The 22119-nt window shown below is 44.3% G+C and overlaps 1 protein-coding gene across 2 annotated transcripts in view; it reads right to left on the reverse strand.

Moving 5' to 3' along the window:
* Fam107b (family with sequence similarity 107, member B) overlaps positions 1–22119 on the reverse strand; it is a 206371-nt gene that overhangs the window by 80738 nt on the left and 103514 nt on the right. The window lies entirely within an intron of this gene.

Below are 22119 nucleotides of genomic sequence, written 5' to 3' on the forward strand. Positions count from 1 at the left end.
GATGCCCTCTTCTGGTGTGTCCGAAGACAGTGACAGTGTATTTATATAGAATAAATTAATAAATCTTAAAAAAAAAAGAACGATGACCATTCATTCAGCTCCATTTGGATTCTTTGACAGCACACATTCTTTGACTGTACACATTAGATTGCATTTGTGATCCTGCTGAACTATTTGTGACTGATTCCTACCACACACTACTTGGCTTCAGATCTGGAATGTTCAGATTCTTGTGATCCTATTGAATGAAATACTTCCTCCTGCGGTCTGCTTTTCCAAACTTAGGTAAAGTGGAGCCTTCTGTGGGCTAGACAAAGCCAAACGCCAGAGGGAGGAGGACGATTAAAGCAAAGCATTTGATTAAAGAGTTAAGACCAAAGACTGGAGAATACGTACAAAAGACAGAACAGGGAGTTAATGCTTACCTTAGCTGAGCTTCGAGTCTATTAAAGGAAATGGGATACTTGGCCTAAAGAACTCCCAGAGGTTCCCAAACTAGAAGCATCTGTTGATTTGAAGTTCACGAAGGAAGGGAACACAAATGCAGACATTATTCCAGACTTCCCCAGTCCATCAGGGGAGGGACAAGCCTTGTTCAATAAGGCTCAGCTCCTGGAAACAGGAGAGAGCACACAGATTGAAAGACGCAGAAGGAAAAGGTCTTCAGGGTGGGAAAGACCCACATGACCATCTTGCATCCAGAGAAAATGCACTACAACAGTGAATACTTGACTAAATCAGTCCAAGAACACTATAGTTCCAAGGTCTTGATTCCTCAGCTAACAACAGAATCTAACCCTTGACAGAAAAGCCTTTCTTGATCTCCCTGTAAAATAAAACACCTGCCGGTTTAGCGTGGCTTTCCCAGCAACACATTTAATAAAGTCTATCTTTCATCACTGGCTCAGTAAACATTTGTGTGTTCACACTGGGACTAAGCAGGATTTCATGACTCAAGAACATGGAGATTTAAAATGGGTCACTGTCCTCGCCTAGCTCAGAGACTTCTCGAAGAGACAGACAATGGAGCAAGCAGTTATGATGTCATGAAGTACCATAGTGGATGAACAGCAGGAGATTCACAACACAGCTGGGAGAGGGGAGTCAGGGAACGCTTTGCAATGACAGCCCTGGGTAAGAAGCATGCTTAAGCAAAGAAGTGCATTCTAGAACGCTAAAAACCCTTAGCGTTGGCACAGGCCGGCTGATCAGAAAGGAGAACTTTATAAACATAGTAAATGCTTTAAACAATTTAACTGAAACTTACACTGGGCATCTACTTCCCAGGCCATTTGACTGTTATCTCAAGGTTTTGTTTGAAACAGAAACCTTCTTCTTGGCGGGTTCTCAGTTTTCTTTCTTGCTAAAATATCACCCAAAGTTCATCAACCACAAACCATTTACACTACATGGAAACTGTGGATAGAGAGTCTAGGAAGATAGCTCAGAAGGAAAAGCTCTTGCCATGTCTGCATGATGGCATGAGTTCAGATCCCCAGAACTCACACAAAAACCTGATATAGTGGTGTGTGCATCTTCGATCACAGTGCTCTTAAGTTGCAATAGACAGGAGAATTCCCAAAGAATTCTCTTTCAGGAGCCAGCTGGCTTGGCATACAGAGACTCTGTTGAACAGGAACAAGGTAAATGATTGAGGACTAATACCAAAGATTGCTCCCTGACTTCTGCATGCATGCCATGCCATGAACAACCCCACCCTTACCCCATCCTCCCACATACAAACACACGCACACACACACTCACACAGGCAAGGGACAGAGACAGAGAAAGAGAGACACATACAGAGGGAAAGACAATGGGGAGAAAATGGAAAAGCCATTGAAATCTCTTTGAATCTCACTTCTTTATCATCTGACCCGGTCTCTCCCGCCCACACCTAATTAGGCAGTAACCTGTCTTAAACCACGCATCTTCATTCTTTTCTTCAGACGTCTCACAAATGCCTGTAATTCCAGCTCCTGGGGCTCTGATACAATCTTCTGGCCTCCAAGGGCACCTGTGCTCATGACCACATAACTCCCCTGGCCTACCAATACACATCATTTAAAAATTCAAAACACAATAATTCCGCAAATACAGAGACCCACAGCCAGACAATACGCAGGGAATGAAAGACCTCACAATCGTCAGCCCTAAACGTGATGTCTCCATGAAATCCCTCCCCTTGGGGCTCAGGGAACCCTGCAGAAAAGGAGGCATAAAGAATGCCAGAGCCAGAGGTGATGGGGAACACCTAGGAAACCAGGCCCTCTAAAGCAACAGGATCTACGTACATACGAACTCACAGAGACTGGGGCAGCATGCAGCGTCTACATGGGTCTGCACAAGATGGGTCCTAGAGCAGAGCGAGGAGTGGATTCATGCCCCTATAATAGCCCAGAGCTATCTCTAGAATAGCCACTGCCAAAGGAAAACTTTATTTTCTCTAAGGGAATCTCACAGAAAGGAAACTACTCTTACGCATAGGCTGCGTTCCCAACAGTTGATGCCAACTGAAAGTGAACTTGACAGCATCATAGGAGGCTCCTGTCTCATAAGGTCACCCAGGGCTCTTCCTTCCCTCTCTCCTTCAGATTTTATCTTTTTTTATTGATTTATTTTTTTACCCTACAGTTTCTTTACACACATATTATGGCTTCACGTTTTGTGTTTTTATGGGAGTGCTGAGTGTGCAAACACGCCTTGGCATTTCATTTGTTCCGTTCCCTTTCTTGGGCTCTTTTCCTTCTGCTTGGTTCTGTTCTACTCCCACTTGTTTGCTTTGGTTCTGCCAGTATATTTTATCTTATTCTAGTACCATGCCTTAGATGTCTGTCTGTTTTGTTAAGGAGGGACAGGAAAGGTGTGGCTTCAGATGGGAGGGGAGGTGGGAGACGAACCCGGAGAAATAGCTGAAGAGGAAACTGTAATCAGGATGTATTGTAGGAAACTATGTCTATTTTCAATTTTTAAAATCATTAGAAAAGACAAAGACATCTGAAGCAGAATAAACTCTGCAGATGTGGAAATGGTCACCAAACCCCACAAATGTATAAAGGACAAGGACACAGAGCTTGGGCTTCACGCTAAGTGTCTTCCAATCAGGCTCTGCTCTTCAACAGTACCTATTAAGTTCCCTTTTCTTTAATTTTCCCAATCCTCAACAAAATGTCCAGATCATTTTCCCCACACAAACTCTCTATCACTAAGATGATGCTGTTTTCGGTGGTCTTGCCAACCTCACTGACACAGACTTCTTCCAAGTAATGGGGCATTGTGAATTACCAGTCGCTTGTGCCAACAGCCTCCGTTCTCGTCCTCAAACAGTTCCTAGTGATAACAGACAAAAGACTGACAGGTGTGGGAGGCAGGAGGCCGTGCAGAAAACACACAGAGGACCATTCAGAAGCCACTGGAGTGCTGAAAGCAGTCTGCAAACAGTGAGAACAATCGAGTCACCACGACAATGACAATGATAAATCCAGGTAACAGAAGGAGTGTAGAAGGTGCTGCATAGCTGGCTGGGAGTCCTACCTGTGGCAATGACAGAGCCAGTCCTCACTGGGCCGATGCTGAGGCTGCCCTGTTACATCTCAAAGTCCAAAACGCTTGACAGTCAACTCCCAAAGAGCATGAACATACAAAATAGGACCCCAGACTTCGGTATAGTAAGCTGTGATTAAGACAAGCGTGGTAAAATTAGAGGAGCAGCCACCAAACATGGGAATAAAAGCAGAGAGGTGGTTGGAACTACTGAGTAAATAATATGGAGATCAGATAAACTAAACGTGCATATGTCAAGGCTTATTTACATTGACAAATATGTAAGAGTAAAAAATGCAGGCTGAGGAACCGGCTCAGTTGATCAAGTGCCCATCAAAGAAGCATAAGGGCTCCAGCGCACACACAAACAGCCAGGTTGGGCATGCATGTCAGCGATCACAGAACTGGAGAGAGAAAGAATCCCTGGAGTTTGGTGGCTAGCCAGTCAGGTCAGTGGCCTCCCATTATAGGAGGGACCTGCCTCACAAATCAGGTGAGGAGCCAACAAGATGGCTCAGTAGGGAAAGGCACTTGCTGCCAAACCTGATGACCTGAGTCCCACCCCATGGTGAAAGGAGAAAACTGATGCCTGCAAGTTGGCATTGGACTTCCACCTAGGCACCATGGCATGTGAGCCTGCACACACACACACACACACACACACACACAGAGAGAGAGAGAGAGAGAGAGAGAGAGAGAGAGAGAGAGAGAGAGAGAGAGAGAGAGGGGAGGGAGAGAGGGAATAAAATACTTGTATTTCTTTTGGTACGTTGACCTATATTTGTGACAATAATCCTTTCAATCATTGTGTGTGTGCATGTATGCATGTGTGTCTGTCTGTCTGTGTGAGTGTGTGCATGTGTGTGTTTGTCTCTGTGTCTGTCTGTGTCAGTATATGTGTGTATGGGTGTATGTGTCTGTGTACATGTGTGTCTGGATGCATGGGTGTTTGTGTGCATGTGTATGTCTCTGTGTGTGTATAAATCTGAGTGTCTGTCTATTTGTCTGTGTATCTGTCTGTGTGTCTGTCTTTGTCTTTGTGCAAGTGTCTGTGCATATGTGTGTGTGTCTGTGTGTCTGGGTGGGTGTGTCTGTTGTCTGCGTATGTCTCTTTGTGTGTGTGTGTGTCCCCTCTGAGCCCCGCTGATTTTCCAACCTGACACTAAATCAATGTCTTTTCTTGGGGCCATCTTTAGTTTTTTTTTTTTCTCTGATCCTTAAATGAAGCATCATCTAGTCCCAGACAGTTCCCCAGGGCAGCCAGAAACTCTTACTTGGCCCAGCTCTGTAATGACTTATTTCAGAACTGTTCCAGCCACCAGGGCCTGCCAGTCAAGAATATGACTCTTCTGGCAGACTCTGCAGGGAGCTCATAAGAACAGAACAGGAGGGAACAGCCCTGCTTTGCAGCTGTGACATGCTGGGCCAAAACAGGCATTAATGTCGTGTGTGAGAGAAGCAGGCAGAAGGGACGGGGTGGATTTGTCTCATATTAGAGCTGAGCTGAGTTTTACAAGTCAGGTCAGATTTCTCGATCTCTTTCATGGCAACATTCTAGTGGTTACAGATTCCCGTGCCTCGGCTTAGAAGGGAGGGGGTGTGCCACCAAGGAATAATTGAATTAAATAAATATTCAAAAGTGCTTCCTCCCAGACTCACTCTGTGACGTGACCAGCCCAACCATGCAATCCTGCTTGCAGCTGCTCCCAGATAAATGAACAGCTAATTTCAACAGTGCTGCTGAATAATGGAGACTTAAAAGGCGAAACCCGAATGGAATCCGAGCCCTTTCCTCCATCACTGGAGAACATACAGAACATACATCAAAGCCAGTCTATCTTCCTCCCTCATTAGGGCGAGGGGAGCCTCAGGACACTGGGACCCTTTAAGGTACAATCGGGACTCTTAAGGCAGTGATTGTTTGGAAGCTGGCAAGGCTGAGGAGAGATGAAAGTCACCGGTCATGTTGATGTTGTGGAGGGCTGGTCACGACTGGTCACGGCTGGTCACTGCTATCCACTGCCAGCCCCTGGGTGGACTTGGATTTATACAGGACTCTTCTTGGAGCGTGAACGGAGCTGAGACTCTTCCCCTCCTGTTTTCAATATACAATTCATTAGAGAGACAAGCAAACACAATGCTGTTTTGTATTTGAACAGCAATGAGCAGTTTTCCATTGTACTGCGCAGTTGCCTAGGTCCGGAGCTCGGAATCTCGGGGTGTAGGTGCGGAAGGCTTCATTTCCCAGAGCCTTCATTATTTGGCTTCTACAATCTTCCATGTCAGTTATCACAAAAATCTGACCTTGTGGTATTAGAGACGGAGCCTTTTACGGCTTGGAGTATCCTGTAAGATGCTGTGCACCTCAGCAAAGGTCTTCAGTCCTTGCACTGAAAAGATCACAGGGCAGGTAGCCTCTGAGTTAGCTTCTCATCTGTGCCTGTGTGATCTGTTTATACCACATTCCACTTCTGAGCCATCTGCCATTAACTTTGTGGGGGTGGGGGGGTGCACTTATGTGTCTGGGCACACATGAGCCACGGGAGTCCTGTGGAAGTCAGAGGACAGCTTTAGTGGGTCAGTGCTGGCCTTGTGCCCTGCTGGGGCCCGGCTTCTGCTGCTGTCTTTGCTCCCTGCACCTCTCACCATAGAGCCAGCTTGCTGGTCATGTTTCTGCCTCTGTCTCTTATCTCACCGTCTGGAATGCTGGGATTGCAGAGGTGTAACTCTGCATCCACCCCCTTAGGTAGGCTCCGGGGAACCAAACTCAGGCCAACAGGTCAGGCACGTTCACCCGCTAAGCCATATTCCCACCCCCATAAACTCTTGTTCTGAGTTGATTTTCTTCTGAACCCCTTGGCCATGGTCCCTGTCTTCATCAACCTCTCTCCCTTGAGAGGATGCTCCTGACTAGATCCACAGAAGGCCTGAAAGTGAGCCGAGACAAGGCAGACACCGGTGGGCCTGGTTCCTTCCAGGTACCAATTGCCGCAGGAGCGATTTAGGTAAATTGTCATGACTTGAACTGCAGAGTGCAAATTATGGCGAACTGATTAAAAAGGAAACTTTCCTAAATGCATGTTATTAATTCTTAAAACATCGCCATCCCATTCTACCAAAGTATCCCTTAATCACAACCCTGCCTATTTACATATCCTGGTCTGTTTGACATTAGACTGTGAAGGAGTCGTGCAGAAGATAACAGATGTCGTGCAAATATCAATTAAAATACCAGCTCACGTCTCCCTAAGAAAGGATGTGGAAGAACTCTCAGAATAGAAGCTAACATCAAGTAGATGGAATCCATTTAGAGAGTAGAGAACAGAGGGGGATGATTTAAAGGAAAAGGCACACGGTATGACTTGCCCTAATCATCATAGCTGACAGCCACGACAAAGAACAAATGTAAGGAGGGTATACAATGTCCCAGTGGTAAAGAGCGCTTGCCCCTCTTACAAAGGACCCGGGTGTGGTTTCCAGCACCCATACAGCAGCATACCAACATCTTTAATTCCAGGTTTAGGGGGCCTCATGCTCTCTTCTGACCTTCATAGGCATCTCGACACACACAGTGCACATACATACATGCAGCCACACAGTCATGCACATAAAATAAAAATAGATGAGCTTAAAAAAAAAAACAAGAAAGAGAATGAATTCAGAAGACCTGGGGCATCGATTCGGAGTCTGGACCAATTTGATGGAAGCCATCGCTACTGAAAAGACTAACGGAGCAGGTGAGACGAGGCCGGTAGCCAGCTCTTCACCTCGCAACCAAATCCGTCTCTTCAGTTTGTGTGCAACTTGGCCTCTGGAGCGTTTATCTTCGAGTCCTTGGGGTGGGACGCTCGCATTTCCTGAAAAAGTAGCTCTATATTTCTTGGAGATAAATGAACGAATTCTGTAATTGCTTCTGGCTTTATATATGCATCTCATTTGTTTTCTTCCCCCCTCCCCCCCCCCAGATCTGGGGACCGAACCCAGGGCCTTGCGCTTGCTAGGAAAGCACTCTACCACTGAGCTAAATCCCCAACCCCCTCATTTGTTTTCTTAATCAGTGCATATTTATGACACAAAATAATGGGTTTTATTACATTTTTACAATACATATAATGTACTCTGAGCATATTCAATACTCCATTCAAAAAGCCGTTTCTTAGTAATGAAGTTAATTCACCAAGAGCACATGAAGACCTACTGTGTTTGCCTATCTAACTGCCAAATACAAGAACTAAACACTGGGCAGAGCAATGAGCAAAGCACAAGTCTAGTTAATGTATCTGACATTTTCATGTCCATCTTTTAATTCCCCTCTAAAAACAAAATTCCCTTCCCTGTGTATATTCATTTTAATCTCAAGAAAAAATTAGAATTAAGTGCAAATATGATTCAGTAAATGAAAATCATGCTATTAATATTTTACATGTTAACATATGGAATCCCCCGTGTGTTATATCTTAGTGTTTATCTCATCCTAAGTAGTTTGCCATGTTTAATAGACTTATGCTCATGTTTTTAAACTGACATAGTAAAGCCATTGTCAAACAGAACTGAAAAGCTTAGGGGAATCTAAGATGATGTACATAAATACATGTGAATATATTATCTATGTTAGCGTCACCTTACAAGCCTTAGGGGGCTTTTCTACAATATTTAAAGGAGTTTAAATCTGTACCTGTGGCCAGTTATCAATGAAGAGCACAAAGGTAACTTTTGAATGTTTGTTGGCATGATATGTAATATAATGAAATATATTTTTTAAAAAGTCATGATTTTTTAATTTATTCCATAATATCAGTACTAATATTTAAAAAAACACCTAAGACATGAAGGTATAATCTTTTTTCACCAGAGACATGAACTATGCCTGCTTTGAGATTACATACTAAAGGAACTATTTTCATCATGGTAAAACACCTTGATGGCTCTCTCCTCCAGCTGAGCAAGATGGCCCCCACCATGGTGAAGAAACGGGAGGCCAAAAAGGTGGTAAACCTTTGTTTGAGAAAAGACCCAAGAACTTCAGCCTTGGGCAAGACATCGAGCCCAAAAGAGATGCTCCATCAAATGGTCCTGCAATATCAGGCTGCAGGTTCTAAGTACCTCCTGGCATTAGTCAGTTCCCCCAGGCCCTGGACAGACAAACAGCTACCCAGCTGCTTAAGCTTGCCCACAAGTACAGGCCAGAGAAGAAGCAAAGGTTGCTGGTCCGTACTGAGAAGAAAGCTGCTGGCAAGGGGGACGTCCCAACTAAGAGACCGCTGGTCTGAGCAGGGGTCAATACAGGCACTACTTTAGTGGAGAACAAGAAGGCTCAGCTGGTGGTGATTGCCCCTGATGTAGACCCCATTGAGCTCATACTTGCTTCTAGCTGGTGGTTTTCCTGTCTGCCCTTTGTCGAAAGATGGGGGTGTCCTACTGCATCATCAAGGGAAACACTAGGCTGGGGCACCTGGTCCACAGGAAGACAATGTGCACCACTGTCGCCTTCACAAAGGTTAACTTGGAAGACAAGGGTGCTCTAGCTAAGCTGGTGGAAGCTATTAGGACCAATCATGATGACAGATGTGAGGAGATCCGCTGCCACTGGGGAGGCAACGTCCTGGGTCCTAAGTCTATGAGTTTGGCTCACAATGCCAAGCTATAAAAGGCAAAGGCTAAAGAACCCGCCACTAAACTGGGTTATGTACACTGCTAAGTTTTCTATTACAAAATTATCCTCCAAAGAAAAAGAAAAGAAACAAAACCACTTTGATGGAGTTTAACCTCTTTCTACGGGAACTGAGCAGGAATAGAGTTTCCTTGGCTGAAGAATTTTATACTTTAACACTGTGCCTCAAAGTAAGTCCTTTCTGTGCCATCGGCTTTGGTTACTTTTGTCTGTAGCATTTACTATTTACTGTTACCCTGTTATACAATTGTGTTGCTTTTCACTGTAAACCAGATATTGTAATTAAACCTCTTTTATATATATTAGAAAGTGATGGACTTCCAACATTGACTTCTAGCTTTGACATGCATGTACACATATGTGTACACACATTCACACAAAATATGTAATCGAGTGAAGGTTTTTTTCAGGAGTTCATGTGTAATTCAAACATAAGTCTTTATTTGTGAAACTAACCAATTAAAACAAATTTCCAAAATTCTTTAATACACACACACACACACACACACACACACACACACACACACACTATACATGGACTCCTGGTTTTCAAATAATGCAAGAAGGTATCTTGGATGGAAAAATTCCAAAGAGCAAGACACAACTAAGTTAATGCTATAAGAGATGTCCCAGGATTGTGAAGGCCCTGAAATAACCACGAGAATCATGAGAAATGTAATGATCAATTAAATTATCTCATTGAGCTATCCATAAATTAACTCAATTTGTGAACTAAATTAGTGTATGAACACACCAGCTAATCCTAGTGTACAGAATAATAAATCGGGTTTCCATTAAGCAAACTAAATTTAATAATCTATAACGGGGATCTAACAAATATTTATTGAGCAAATGAATAAATGAGAAAATGTAAGTCAATTTTTTTATTAACCCTCAGACTTCAGGAAGGAGAGGCATAGAATATGGCAAAGGAATTGCAAGGCTAGATCAATGGAACACAGAGCCAAGGAACTCCCGATTTCCAACCTGAAACTTAATAGCTTTTTCTACTCAGTATGCAAAGAAAATAACAGTTCAGTGGGTTTTCAGAACTAAGCCCATATCTCTCCTACTTCCAACATATCAAGAGCTGTAGAATGTTTCTACTCAGAGGTCTCTGCATTTTGTGGAGCTCGAGTTCAATTTGGGGAGGAGATAACACCACTTGTAACAGTCTCCTGCTTCTCCAGCTTCAGGGAAAATAATGTCCTCTCCTGACCTTGGTAAGCATGGTCACAAGTACAAACCCACACAGAGGACAAATACACAATAATTAAAAATAAAAATGCAACCTACGGCTTGTAGCACCCAGCGGCCATGTCAGAATGCTTTGATTGCATGGATGTATGTGCACAGCACTATAGAAGCCAGACAACAGGGACAAGGCCTCCAGTCCAGTTCTCTCCTAGCTTAGTTTCTCTATATTTTATGACTCGAATGCATAGCATCTGTATAATAGGTCCTCTCTTAAGTTCCAGAGAGTAAGCAAGAGCAATGGTGATAGACTGTAATGTTTGGGGATCCACAGGCCCTCACCGGCCAACAAGTCTAAAAGAACTAACCATTCCTGCACTGGACTTTTGATTTGTCAGTCTCTGGATGCTAGGAGGAGTGTGATGGCTTGTATATGCTTGGCCCAGAGAGTGGCACTTTTAGGTGTGGCCCTGCTGGAGTAGGTGTGGCCTTGTTGGAGTAGGCGTGGCCTTGTTGGAGTAGGCATGTCACTGTGGGTGTGGGCTTTAAGACCCTCATCCTAGCTGACTGGAAGTGAGTATTCTGCTAGCAGCCTTCAGATGAAAATGCAGAACTCTCAGCTCTGCATTCGCCATGCCTGCCTGGGTGCTGCCATGCCCCCGCCTTGATGATAATGGACTGAACCTCTGAACCTGTAAGCCAGCTCCAATTAAATGTGTCCTTTATAAGAGTTGCCTTGGTCATGGTATCTATCTGTTCACAGCAGTAAAACCCTAACTAAGACAAGGAGTATTATTGCCCTGCTATTGGGTAATCCATTTTTAACTCATTCCTCTCTTTTCCTGTCCCTGTCCGTCCCTGTCCCCATCCCTCTCCCCTTCCCTCCTCCTCCTCTCTGTCCAGCCTCCATGTGGGATCTGTTGGCATTTAATCTCAGCTCTGCCCCACAGTTACCTGGCAACAGCCAGGTGTGCCTGACTCACTATAAAGGGGCTGTTTGCCCCCTCCTCTCTCTCTTTCTCTTTAATTCTAGCTCTGTTCTCTCACCCCTGCTCCCTCCTTCTATCCCCCTCCCCCCTCTCTCTCCACTTGTTCATGGCCAGCCTCTATTCCTCCCCTTCCCCCTCTCCTTCACTCTGCCCTACCTCCTCACCCCACCCCAATATTTTCTATCCATTATTTCCTTTCTAACTCTTTGTTTTGTTTTGTTTTGTTTTTTTTTTTTTTTGGTTCTTTTTTTTTTTTCCGGAGCTGGGGACCGAACCCAGGGCCTTGTGCTTCCTAGGCAAGCGCTCTACCACTGAGCTAAATCCCCAACCCCTTTCTAACTCTTTGTATCAGGTCATTCAACCTCCCCTGAACCCTATGAGCTACAATATGACTACTCTGAAAAGACATGCCCGTCAGTATAATAGTGCCACAAACCACTGACCAATCATTTTCTGATTGGACACTTGACAAAACGAATCCCAGACTTGGCACCATTGTTAGGACAAGAACTTATAGGTAGACAAGTCATAGACTCTAGGGGTCCTGTAGTGAGAGTTTTGGTTTCTTTAGAAACCAGTTATTTCATGTGACGATATTTTTGTTTTAATTCAGGTGTTGGATAGGAAGCTACGTCACAGCAGGTGATTATGACTTACCTTGTGCACTAGCAGGGGCATGATCTTTGCCAGAAGAAAAAAGTTTAATCTGGGGGACTCTGGAGAGGGTATAAATGGGAGAGCCTCAAGAGGTCCTGGGATGGTTGCTGCTGACCCAGCTGCTGATGGTCCCTGCTGCTGTGCTTGCCATTGTTGGATTGCTGGATTGCTGGTTTGCTGAATTACTGTAAACTCTGACTATGAGGATGGGATTTGCCCTAGGAACCTGATGCCCCTAATCAGCAGGAAGAAGTCTAAAGAGGTCTATCCCCCCTTTCCCTCTAACTGCTCTCTCTTACCTAGGGTTGGGGTGGTGGTAGAAGGAATTAGGGTAGAATAAGGGGTGGAAGAGAGGTTGATATAAGAACCCAATAAAATATCCCCCCCAATAGCACCAACAGGGCTGACTTCTATTATTTTCCTAAACATCTCTAGTTATAAATATAGCATCAAACCGACTCCTAAACACTTACCATTATCCCCATGGGTCAATGAATCTCAACGTCATCTAAGGAGTTTCTGTACTTGCACTGTGTAATGATTAATATAGAGACCCACAGCTCACCATGGAATAGAGAACAAGAGCCTACAGAATGTTCATCCCTCAATAGAACACAGATACTACATACGCTGCCGCATCCCTTCCTTCCAGGTTCAGGATTATTTTGGAAGACGGAGCAGAAAAAGTGCAAGAGGCAGAAACAATAGACGACCACAAACGAACAATGTCTTCTGGACACAGCTGGGCAGCTGCACATATGAACACGCAGTGGTTGTGAGGCTGTGCACAAAACCTGTGCAAGCCCAAGACAGACCAGAACTCCCACCTCTAGCCATAGAGCTATTGGGAATCGTTAACTGTGGGGAGAGGGAGAGTCAGTTTTCTTTAATGATGTGACTTCTGGTAAGGGTTTCATTGCTGTGAAGAAGCATCATGACCATGGCAGCTCTCATAAAGGAAAACATTTAATCAGGCATGGCTTACAGTTTCAGAGATTTAATCCATTACCATCATGGTGGGAAGCTCCTTCAGCACTGTGTCTGCCCACCATGATGATAATGGACCAAATCTGTGAACTGTAAGCTATTCCTGATTAAATGTTTTCCTTTATAACAGTTGCTATGGTAATAGCGTGCCAAGTCCTGCCATACAGAAGGGACAGAGTTCCTACCCTTGGAACAGAACTCACAGGTCGTTGGCCTCCATAAGTGCTGACAGTTGCTAGGCATGGGGCTTGTTTATATAAGAATGCGCATGTTTTCATGCTTCTCCTTTGGGTAATGTTCTCCTGTTAATGTTAATGACTCCATGCTGCTTTCTTCTAGACTGGCTTTTTGCCTTTGGGTATTTAAACATCTACATCAAATACAGCTTCCTCTGGGTATCTTTGACTTAACCACACTAAAGGCCTCTCACTACCTTCCGAACCTAAACAAACAGCATGATGGCAGTGTCCTATAATGGAGTCATTAAATCCAATCAGTTCCTGTAGGTCAGAGTACCTACCACCCTTCACCCAGCAACTGATTTTTGACAATATTCATTCCCCTTGCTCTATTTTGCTATTCAATTATTTGAGGTGTCTTCCCTCCACCACATTAACTATTGTAACGGCTAAGTAGCCTCTAGCACAGTTGTTACTAACTCTTTCCATTTGGGGGGAATAATTCTATTTTGGGTAGTCAGTTACTTACTATTTTCTACATAAGGTGAATGCATCCCATAGGAAATCATAGCCTCTTTAAAAGACTTCAGATCTATCATTTCTATAGGGGATAACATATGTTATCATGATCATAGTTGGCACCACTAGCAGGCATGTGCTCTAAGAGTACTGGAAAACCCATTGATGAGTTTGTAATCCCAGGCCACCCCTCCTGTATTTCTGGCAGTGCAGTTGGTTCAAGATTAACCCTTTCTCTAGAAATGGGTTGTTTCAGCTTTTCTTTAACCCTATTGCCCTGTACAGCCTTTTCCTCCTCCTCTTCCTCATCTTCCTCCTCCTCCTCCTCTTCCTGCTCCTCTTCCTCCTCCTCCTCCTCTTCCTGCTGCTGCTCCTCCTCTTCCTGCTCCTCTTCCTCCTCCTCCTCTTCCTGCTGCTGCTGCTCCTCCTCCTCCTCCTCCTCCTCCTCCTCCTGTCCCTCCTTTTCCTCCTCCTCCTCCTCCTTTTCCCCCAGGCCACACACTCAGCTTCCTCCCCCACACAGGTGGGGCTGGGATTCGCCTTCTAGCCCAGTTTGTTTCCCTCTTCCCGCTGCTGGGAGAAACTCCGGGATCTGAGCCTTTCATTTCTCCCTTTTCCAGCACTTCCCATCTGTAGCCACAGTTTTTCCAGTTGCACAGCCAACTCTGCAACCCTTTCAGAAGCAAGAGAGTAGAGTGACACTTTTGGGTTTTCCCAATTCAGCCATTTTTTGTTTCTCAGGTCCCTCCATTTATACTCGCAAGTTTTCCAATGGCTCAGCCATTTTTGCAGCCCTTTTTGAGATAGAATATCGGAATCAAAGTGGGAGTGGGGAGGGGGGAGTAACCCGGAGGCAGCAGCTGCGAAAAGTGTCTTTTGCTGATGTCTTGAAACAGAATATTCACCCCTTCCCTGCCATTTCCCCTACGGCATTAGAAATCAATTTCCCACTCTGCTGAGTCCTACACATAGATGCCACTTGTAGCTGGCTAGACTTTTGCTACTTTATACTTATCTCTTCTAATCCCCCAACCCTAGGTTGGAAAGAAAGAAGGTTAGAGGGGGAGGGGGCATCAATGACTAATTCCTGCTGATTAGTGGTGTCCAGTTCCTTGGGCCAAGTTTGATCTTTGTCATCAGGATATCTCCAACAAGCAGAAAACAGCAGCAGCAGCAGCTACTGCAGCTGGCAAAATCACACCCCTGTTAGAGCACGAGGAAAATCACAGTTGGCTGCTGTGGACAATCTAAGGCATTCTCATATCCTACATCTGGGATTAAAATAAAAAACATATTCCCATTAAAATGTCTATGCTTCTAAGATTTAAAAACAAAACAAAACAAAACAAAATTCTCACTACACTAAGACCCTAGGATCTACCACACCCTGCATACAAATCTAACCCCGCTCCTTGAATTCCTTCCCTCCAGTTGCAGCTTTGCTCCACACCTGCAGATTATGCCTAAATTTCCATGGAACTGGAGTGCCCCTGCCCAACCCTTCACAATATATTGACTCATTCTGTGACGTTTTCCCTTCCTCCCATCCCATCCCAGGTAACTCCTGGTACAATACCTGAGTAGTAGAGTTCTCCCCATTCCTTCTCATGAAAACTATCTACAATAACCTTTTCCTTGTCCAACAATGCCTTAGTTCAACATTTTCAGCTTTTTGCAGTGTTGAAAAGACCCCAGAGCTTCGAGGTCTGTCAGGGAAGCACTGTACTACTGAGCTGCAGCCCTAGCCTGCTCTCAACTTTAAGGCTCACTAGGAAGATCTCTTTCAAATTGTCTCTGACTGACACTCCCTTCCTTGCTAATAACATCCCTTGGGGTCTTGCTCAAGGTGATTTCACTCGGTTCCCATTTGTATTTAACATGGAGTATGGCCATAGTACCACATGCCATTCTTAACATTGTATGTTCCGGACAAGGTGATGAAATCTTACCTGTATTAATTCATTAATTCTCATAGCAAACCTTTGAAATGAGGAGATGAAGAGTTTAGAGCCAAAGGGCAGTAAGTTCACAAAGGAAGTAAGTGATGGAAGCAGGGTTTAAAAATCACAATATTTGACTCTAAAACCTAAATGTTTAACGCAGTATACCAAGCCTTCTTGAACTGAGACTCCCCTCCCCAGGCTGGGTTCATGCAACTGAACGCGGGAGTTGTGAAAACTCTGGCAACAAGTAAAAAGTTTGCGAAAGCACAATGAACCAGGAAGCGGCCCAAAATCAAACGCGTAATGAGCACCCTTGGCTCTGAGCACACAACCTGTGCACCTTACACTGTGTGTTCCCACACCACACAGCAGCAGGCAACGCTATCTGAAAGGCTGAGACTCAAGAGTCCTGCATAGCATGAACTTCAGGGGTTCGACTGTACAAATCAACTTTTCCACTCTTACAGAAACATGAAATAAATACAGAAAACAAATCTGGCGATATTTTCCTATCTCCACTCCATCTCTGGACTGAGTTTTGTTCAGCCAACAAGGATATTCATCCCATTGATATGCAAGTTTGCGTTTGCCCTTATTAACTGGTAAGATTTTAGACATATATGAATTGCTTGAAACATAAATTTCTCTGTGATTCATTATCCATAAATGTTTGATTTTGGATGCTTATTTCACATACCTTTGTATCCCAGGGTGCATGGAAATACCTCAGGTTAAAGGGAGTAGAAAAGTTTTAAAAAGCCCTGCTTCCCAGTAAAAATTGACTAAACAATTTGTAAAGAGGTACTCCAAGGTGGTGGGAAGCAATCAGCCATGATTTTCCAGTGACTTTCATTGTTCACAGCGTGTACTGTCTCAGTCTACATCTCTCACAGAAGATTCCTTCGTGCTTTAATTCCCATAGATAAAGAGAGAGAGAGAGAGAGAGAGAGAGAGAGAGAGAGAGAGAGAGAGAGGCCAATCTTGTACTAAAACAGCACTGTAAGTTCCTTATGACCTGGTTGAGCATCAAATACTAAACAATCAAGAAGTTCTGTTCTCCAAGCCAAATAAAACTGGAGTTTTAATTTTGCTGGCTGGAGTTGCCACAATAGCACCTTGCAGATATCCTAGCAAGGAATCCTAGCATCAGGGATTCTCAGAATTAGATGGACTTTATAGATCACACATTAGTTTAATGATAAGGAAGTTGAGGCTCACAGCAATGACACGGTAAATTGGTCCCCTGGACACACAGCTAATTAGTAACTCTCAGACCAGAATACAAATGAAGAAAAAAAAATCCAAAATCTATTGCTAAGTCCCTTTTCTCCAATGAAAATGCTCAATTCTGACATCCTCCACCCTACTTTCAACCTGGATGAGAGTCAAAGGCTCTGAGGCCTCTTTCCCTGCCACCTTATTAGATGAATGTGCCTCTGTCTCACAAAGAGAGGGCTACTTGGCATTCCTAACCAGCAGCTTCAGCAGAAGGGGAAAATGTGCTTCAGCCAAAGTACTGAGACAATGTTACTATCAGCCAAGCCTACCAGACTCTAGTTCCTCCTCAGATAAATAAAAGAACCACACTGGCACGCTCTGTTCCTAATGTGTCCAATTACTGAGATGTGTGAAAAATGCCAATTTTTCCTTTCTTTTTATGTGGTGGGGGTTGGGGAGTGCGTGGGTGGGTAGGGATGGGGTGTGCTTTTTGAGATCGAGTCTCTTTGTGTAGCCCTAGCTGTCCTAGAATTTGCTTTGTAGACCAGGCTGGACTCAAACTCACAGAGATCCACCTGCCTCTGTCTCCCAAGACTAAAGGCAAGAAAATGCTTTTTCCAGATAAAGACATAAAACACATTTTAAGAGTATGGAGCCTCTCAGACTAGGAGATTTTTGTTTGGGAAAATACAAGTTAATACATTGAGCATTGAAAGTTGGTTAGAGAGATAGGCGTTAAACCAAGTTTAACTCACTGACTGGCTGTCCTGGTCCACTCAGGCTTCCGCACAAAATATCACATATGTCTGGGTAGCACAAACACTTGTTTTGGGGCAGCAAATGCCATGACACCAGAGTTACAGGTGATGTCCAGCCTAACGTGGGTGCTGGGAACCAAACCCAGGTTCTCTGGAAGAGCATCAAGGGTCCTTCATCCCTGAGCTATCTCTCCAGTCTCAGCACTCTATTCTTAAGAAGAAGACCCAAAAGATACAGTGGATTACACTTCCTAAGCGAGTATAACACCTACCAAGGGGCACCAAACCCAGACAGGCAACATTGCCAATGCCAAGAAGTGCATGCTGACAGGAGCCAGATATAGCTGTCTCCTGAGAGGCTCTGCCAGACCATGACCAATACAGAGGTGGTTGCTAGCAGCCAACCACTGAACTGAGAATGGGGTCCCCATTGAGGAGTTAGAGAAAGGATTTAAGGAGCTGAAGGGTTTTGAAACCCCATATGAACAACAATACCAATCAACCAGAGCTTCCAGGTACTAAACCACCATGCAAAGACCACTACCCAAAGAGTATACATGGATAGACACATGACTCCAGCTGCACATGTAGCAGAGGATGGCCTTGTTGGGCACCAATGGGAGGAGAAGCCCTTGGTCCTGCCAAGGTTCGATGCCCCAGTGTAGGGGAATGTCAGGGCGGGGAGTCGGGAAGGGGTGGGTGGGTGGGGGAACACCCTCTTAGAAACAGGGGAGGGGAGATGAGAGAGGGGGTTTATGGACAGGAAACCAGGAAAGAGGATAACATTTGAAATGTAAATAAAAAATATCCAATAAAAATAAAAAATCCATTAGATCATAGGCTAGGAATACTCTTTGTGGCTCAGTGTGCTATCATCCAGCTTTAGGGCAGGTGCGACGATCCAGCCTTTGTGTTTTCCTTGACTCAGGTCCTGTCAGAAGTTCGTGCCACCCACAATGCTCCCCTGATTGACCCATTTCCAAGGTGCCTGGTAGAGAGTGTAGGGTCTGCTGAAATCAAGGCAGTGGCCATCAGCATAATTTTTTTCCTGTTCTTAGAAAATAGTGAATGCTTGTAGACAACTAACATTACCGCCCCATCTTATCAAACCTAAGAACTCCAAGGTCTGTAGGTGAACCCATCAGTCTTCTCTTTGGAGCCCATCATCTTTAGGAAGGTTAGACTGGATATCCCATGTCTTCAAATTCTGGTTCAACACTTACATCTCCAATCTTTTATATTTTGCTGTAAGAAATTGGGAAGAACTAAGCCCCTCCTCCAACACTTTGCTTAGAAATTTCTGCATTTGATTTCATCGCTCATAGTCTGTAGCTTCCACAAAATACTAGACTACAGTTCAGCCAAATTCTTGAGGATCATCTTTCCTCTGGTCTCCAACACACAATAGATTAGATAGGTAGATGGATGGATGGATGGATGGATGGATGGATGAGTGGATGGATGGGTGGATGGATGGGTGGATGGTGGGTGGGTGGGTGGATGGATGAGTAGATGGATGGGTGGATGGTGGATGGGCAGATGTATGGATAGATAGAGTAGATGGAGGGAGGATGAATGGATGGGTGGGTGGGTGGATGGATAGATGGATAGGTAGGTAGGTAGGTAGGTAGGTAGGTAGGTAGGTAGGTAGGTAGGTAGGTAGATGATGTAGATAGATGATAGAGATAGACAGACAGACATAGATTTGGTTGTAAGGAACATACTTGTGTAACTATAAGGAACAAGAATTCTCAAGATCTATAGTCATCATATTGGACCTTTTTGGTATAATTCAAACCCAAAAGTTGACAGACTTCAAGCTCAATAAAAGCTAGTTTCAGTCAAAGTCAGAGATGAAAAAAAAAATCAATGTCTTGACTCAAGCAATAATTACTCGTGAGGAATTCTCTCATGAGTTTGGATTTTTGTTTGTTTGGTTGTTTTTTTCTGTTATTTGTTTTGGGGGTTTTGTTGTTGTTTTCTGAAGCTCTTCAGTTGATTAGTTGAGGCCCAACCACAGTAGGGAGATCAAAACATTTTATTCAATCTACTTATTCAAATATTAATCTTACCCAGAAATATCTTCACCAACACACACACACACACACACACACACACACACACACACACACACACACCAAGTCCACCAACCTGGAGCTGGGCTATATCACCGAGCTACATCTACAGCCCCAGAATGATATTCCACCAAGTGCTGATAACCTCTGGCCCAGTCAAGTTAATAAATACTGACCCTCAGGACATGACCTCTGTATTCAGCAGCATCTACAGGTTTCCAGAAACAACTCTAGAGGAAATTTTAAGCAGCTTCAGACTGGGCAAAGACGTAAGAAAAACAGCTGATCAATTTAGCATTACTAACAGTGACTTGTATCAGTTAATTTACAAACTAACAGTAATCAGGGGGATGAAGTGTGGGAATAGAGATCTTCCCCCTCCCCGTTTATATTTCCTTCCCCTTGATTACTTCATCTGTTGTTGCACAGATGTAGCAGAGCTTTGTGAGAGGAGTCAAACTTGGACACTGCTGATGGTGTAACAATGTTACATTAACAGATTCCTACTGTGCTCCAGACACACCTCTCACTTTTAGTTCTCTGTTCGTCTTTTACAGCGCCTGACGCTGCTGCACCTCCCACGTAGTCTGCTTGTTACCCTCCCCCTACCTGATCGGGTAGGTCTTGCTTGTTTACAGAGCAGAAATTCCCCAGTGAAACCAGTACACTGGAAATGGGCAGTGGATGGAGGTGTCTGTCTTGGAAAAACATGTCCTGTCTCCTGTGTGTTGCTTTTCACTGCCGATGTTCATCGGTGCCATGTTCATTAGCAAAACCAAATACCAGAGCAGACGGCATTTTCTTCTAGAAGCCAGAACAGGGGAGGATATTGTTTTGGTCTTGCTTCTCACTTGCCCTCTGACCTTACCTACATCACTTAATTTCACAGTGACTCAGTTTCTCATTCTGTAAAGTAAAAGTTATACCCGTCCCACGCTGGGTTGAGGGATTTTAATGACAGATTCGAGTAAAAGGATTATGAAGACATTTAGAAGATGCAGGTGCAAATTCAGGGATAATTATGGGGGTTTTTTGTTGTAAAATACAGAAACCACCCTCTTCTCTGTGTGACAGACAGTTTTTCTTTATGTTCCCACTAGCTCATCTTTATGCCCACATCATCAGAGTACAGAACAAACTTCTTGCTAATTATAGGATGATATATGTCCGACATATACTCGGGAAATACTAATGCCCTTAGTTTGCGTTGCAGAGCATAGGAAGCAAACCCTGGTCTCCGTTGGTCAATGTCATGGGGAGTCCATTTACCGTGTCTTAAAAATAAAAATCAGCTATGAACTTTTAGTGTGGAATTAGAACCACAATCAAAAATACAACACAGGGTGGGAGGAGGGAATTGTGTCTTAGAAATCCCTGAGTCAGGGGCCTGGGGAGACGTCTGAGCACCGGAGCTCCATCCCCAACCCACGTAACAGCCTGGAAGCAGTACTGTGCATCTGTAATCCCAGCACCCCTGTGGACGACGGGAGACCAAGACAGGAGAATTATCCAAGAGCTAGCGGGCCAGCAGCCTGGTGGACACGGTCACAGAAATAAGAGAGAGAGCCTTTAAAATGAGGCAGAAAGATAAGGACACCAAATGCCCTTTGACCTCCACATACACATGTGCATGCCCTGCATTCAAATATACATCACATACTCATTCACATGCAAGTACACCACACCTATAGACCATGCATATACACATCCACAGACAGAATATACATAAACATACTACACATACAATACACAAACACATATGTCCCATATACTCACAGAAGGAAGGAAGCAAGAAAGGAAAGATAGATGGATGGAGGATGGATGGATGGATGGGCGGACGGACAGATGGACAGGCAGTCAGACAGACAAAAGAGAAAGAAGCTTAGATATGTCAGAATCCCAGCCTCAGGATTCAGAAGATGAGAAATCTTTTGGGAAACGAAGCCTAACTGACATTTCTGCCCTGGGGCACAGGCACTTCTTTGGCTGCAGACCACCTTAGCTGCCTCCTATTCTCCACGTCCTAAAACTTCACATGAACGTACGGCAGAGGCCAAGTGAGCCAGTGTGAAATGATCTCCCTAAGGCTTGTCACCTAGATGCACCAACATTAGCCTTTGGTTTCTGCTTGTCTGATTTGTTTTTCTTCCCACGTATTTTGATTCACTGATAATTTTTTTAACTTTTTTTTTTTTTTTTTGCTTTTCTTTTTTCTAACCATGGCTACAAATGTACTTGAACACGCTGTACTGGAAAGACTCCTCCACCCCTGTGAGAGACGCAGTTAAAGAGGGCAGAGCCTGTTTCTGGTGGATTGGCTGTTTAGATACATTTATTCTTCCTTTTCTCCACTAAAGGAAAATTATGCGGGGAGGTGGGGGTGGGG

This window comes from Rattus norvegicus, chromosome 17, assembly GCF_036323735.1.
Source record: "Rattus norvegicus strain BN/NHsdMcwi chromosome 17, GRCr8, whole genome shotgun sequence".
NCBI classification, from domain to species: Eukaryota; Metazoa; Chordata; class Mammalia; order Rodentia; family Muridae; genus Rattus; species Rattus norvegicus.